Genomic DNA, 4612 nt, shown 5'->3' with positions numbered 1-4612 from the left:
AATAGGTGAAATGGAGCTTTGGAAGTATAGAACACTAACCCCTAAACATAAAGGGAAAAGGATTTTCTTTTAAAATATATATCTGAAACCATCCCCAAATCTGTCAAAGACCAGTGCCTTGTTCACTGGGCAACAGAGTCACACACAGAACTACAAAATGTCAATCACAGCTGCAAATTTGTTTTCCTTACAAAATATCCCTGCATTAATACCTTATACTAATGTATTACTCAATCCATTCCCAAAATTATCAGATCTGGGACACATTCCATTGTTTATGACTAATTGTAGAATTTAAACTCTTCATTGAAGAATGCCGACAAACAATCATACAATCTCCTTGAGGATTCCATTCATAACAATGAAATACATGCATGGAGACAATATCATGGGAAATTTACTCATGCTTGACACAAGTAAGACCTGCAACTAGAAAACAATCTATCATCCTGCAATGTAACCTCTATACCCTGAAAAGATCCATAGAATTCTACAAATTTGGGTCAAGATCTTCAGAAAATGGAAGCCATGAAAACTGGAGCACTTCTCACAGAATTCTGGAACCCTTACAATTGAGAAGAAATTGGAATAATAAGGAGAGGGAAAAAAATTAGGTCTGCAACTGAAATTGCCAAGTGTCTATTTGCCAACTAAATTTAAATTCCTTCCCATAGAAACTACTCTCAAAATATCTGATTTTTGTTGAAACAAACTTCATAACTGCATTCCTCATCTCAAGAGCTTTCGAGCAATATATAATACTTGCCATTTTGAGTAAAAATAGAGCCCTGGGCAAATTAATCACTCATGTGTGCACAATCATTTAAATTTTTCAATTTTTTATATAGTTTGAACTATATATTTAATCTGCATTTAACTTTGATTTTTAGCTCCTTTTGTGCCCTGATGCCCTGCCATGTGGCGGTCTCTGATTGGTTCGCAGGGTCCACTGGGTGCCGTCTGGGATGACACCTCATCCATCTACCATGTGCATGCTTTGTCACTGCCACTTGGCCACCACGTGTACACCACCTCATTGCCACCTCATCACCACCTTTGCGCCAACTGTCTGTCACGTCACTGCCATGTAACTGCCACCTCTCTTTCGCTACTTCAAGATGGGTAATAGGCGAGCAACTTCGGACTCCAAAATCACGTGAGCCGTTGGATCTTCCGAAGTTGCATGGTCTTTAATTCCTTTCGCTGAGCTTGGGTCTTTTGCCATTTCATAGGGATTAACTTGCGTGCATCTCCCCTTCGCGAAGTTGCACCAACTGTCAATCTCCTCCAACCTGCTCACCAGTTAAGTCGGCCTTCCTCTCCAAAATTTTGCCCACATCGAGAACTGTGCCTGCATGGGGTCCACATGTCGCCATCTCTTGCCTTCTTGATTGCCTTGGGATTTGCACCCCCATGCATGGGGTCCACTTGGGTGCCCAACGGGCATCGTCTGTCAAAAGCCTTGAGGCTTTGACATTATACTTGTGTAGAGTATTGCTTATATATACCAAAAAATGCCATTTCCCAGCGAATGTGGGATAATGCCTCATGCCTGAAACTGCAAATTTTTTGAAGATTTTCATGCCCAAACTGGCAATGCCTTTTCTTTGGAGTTTTTTAACCTCAGACTAAACGCCTTCTTCATTTTTCCCTCGCTATACATCTGCAGAGAGGACGAGTTTCATTTTACATTTGCTTGAGTTTCCTGTGTATCCAACATGGGAGGGTATTTTTCTTTTTGAGCCTGCTTGGAAGTTTCATGGCCCACATGAGGGAAAGACACCTGCCAAAGGAACTCCACGCTACACACCCAACAACTAATGTGTATTTGTTGCAGTCTAAAAACCCCACGCAGGCTGTCAATTTCCATTTGCAATAAGGTTTTCAACACTGAAGTCTAAACACCAAACTATGTAGAGGATCCATTCCTATTTAATTTGCCAGGTTCACTTACTGAATGAACTTTTAACCTTTACCAGCCATCATGCAAGGAGACTGCAACAGTTATGGATTTGGCATTATTCCTGCCAATTGAATTGCATGAAGGTATCTTATGTTGCCCATAAAACCACATGAAGATTTATACCGAAATTACACCAGCCAATTGCATTTGTCTGGAAGTTTCTATGCCTCCTCCACCACGCACATTGCATTTCCTTTAAAAGGCTCCAACCGCTGCTGAGAAACCACGCAGAGGGAGAAGATGGTTTTACCCCAGCCAATTGCATTTTGTTTTTAGCTTTTAATGGTTTGCTGTTAGCATTTGTTTTAAACTACTCCATGCCCATTCAAAGCCATCACATGCCACTGGAGATTGGCATTCAACCTACCAATATGCATTTGCTTGAATGTTTTTAGTACTGCCAAAGCCACGTAGCAATTGTTGAAACCTCTACAGTCTTCTCTAACACCACGTTGCAACAAGGAAGGAGTTTTAGTTTTGAATACCATTTCATACTGCATTGGGGTTTCAACACATTTGGTACTTCCAAGGCCACACACACAATAGAGAAAACAAAATGGCACATGCTTGGAAGTTTATGGAATGGTCTGCTATGCTGAATGGGAATCTCTGGCAATACACCAATATTCAGAAAGATGTCTTTCAGAGAATCAATATCCTCCCCAATTCTCTTTGCTAGTTCCATAAGAGTCATCCCATAAAAAATGTCAATAATCTTATCACATTAAAAACATATTTCTCTCTTTGGCCTACACATTAGCATTTCGGATATATGTCCATTCATCCATATGTAACTAGTCAAATGAAGTCGCCTTTCACAATCCTATTGGCGAATTGCAATCGAGCCAGGTCGTGCCCCAAAGTGGGTCTGACTAAATTTTTTTTTGTTTTCAATGCAACTGACCTTTGAAATGCTTTAGGAAACTTATCCATACCTCTAGAAACGATCAACATCATTTTCGGATCATCAAACTGAGTCTTACAACTTTCAGGGAATTACACCATATTTTCGCATTTAATCGAAAAGACGTAATTTTCAAACCCATCAAAGCACCTTTCTGGAACTCGCCATCTGACAAGCATGTACTCTGATATACAAGGATGAATTCTACCAAATGGTTTCTCAGGACGAGTCCCAAGTGTAGAGATATTAAAGAGATATTAATCACCGAAAATGACCAACTGGCTTTGTCGACACTGCGGACCTGACAAAGTCAATGTTCTGGCAACACATGATGCCTCTCTTAAAAATATCAAACGACCCCCATAGACCCTAAAATTTGAAACAGAGGTACCTTGAAGTACATATTAAATCTTTGGATTCTCATTTTGACCAAAATCCTGACTGGGTGCAAATGGTACGCTCATGAATATGGCTACATTAACTGATGCGGCAACAAAAGTACGGATAACTGAAAAAGATAGCTCAATAGACCCTTTTGAAGACTGATCAAATAGATTGGTAGAGGCTTGAAAATTGAAACATGACTTGTTATTTATACTAATAATAACCTAAAGCAAACTTTCTGACATGACACTCACTGAAGCAACTTTTACACTTATGTGAATCAGGCCTCCAACTAGGCGCTGAAACAGGGACTTGCCAAAACATACAAACTGCAAACAGTTCGAGCTTTGAAAACTAAGAAAATGAATTCATGAAGACTTGAAAATTTTCATGCTGACTCACATTTATACATACAATTCAATCCATTTTGAATTTATTCATGATGATCAACAAGGAAAAAGATATAAACACTCAAAGTAGGCTACTCAATAAAATCTGCATTTGTGCCTAGAATGCACTTTCAGCTCACCCCTCGAAATGGGTACCTGGTAAACTTATCCAAATTGAATTCTGAAAGTTGCACATCACTGAATAGTCTAAATGAAAGGGGTAGAACATGTTTCCCAAGCCTTACCCTTTGAAAATCAACCAGCTCTATTTTGCCCTCTCTCTAACTAGGCCATTCAAACTGACTCATTTGGAAATGCAGAGAATTTTTTTGAAATGGGTCTCTAAACTTGACTCAATTTTAATGAGTCCCAACATGTATCATGATCTTCATCAGGTTGTTTTTTATGACAGTGCTAGTCTGTCTATAGGATGTACACTTTTACAGATCTGGTGCTGGAAAAACATTGCTATTACTCGGCCTATCCATCATAGAGTTCATGGTGAGAGGTAGCCATATGTCTATTTATATGCACGTATCCTTACTCAGCATAAGCTAGGTAAAATGAAGTATTGGCATTGGGTTCTGGATTCACTAGATAGAATCATTTGGAGACCTTATATTGATTGTGAGCCATGGATGGATGATACACAAACATTACCATATATTTTGTAGAGTAGATATTTGATTGGTTGTACTCCATACATTATTGAGCGACAGTTGATGAGCCACATTTTGAGATAGTTTGGTATCATTCAGTACATGCCTACTAGTGTCACTATATATGCACGATGGTACAAGGATAGGGGATATTGGGTACCTTCTTTGTCTTTTGAGATAGCACGCACAGAGTTTCTAGCTACTCCTAGGATGGCTTATGATTTGAGATTGCACATTCTAGATCCTAGGGTGACTACAAATTATGCTTAGTACATGCTTCCACACCCTTTTCCTTGGATTATTGATCTAGTAG

This window comes from Cryptomeria japonica, chromosome 7 (assembly GCF_030272615.1).
Source record: "Cryptomeria japonica chromosome 7, Sugi_1.0, whole genome shotgun sequence".
Taxonomy (NCBI): Eukaryota; Viridiplantae; Streptophyta; class Pinopsida; order Cupressales; family Cupressaceae; genus Cryptomeria; species Cryptomeria japonica.
The sequence above is the reverse complement of the archived record's forward strand: the minus strand, read 5'-3'. Positions refer to the sequence as shown.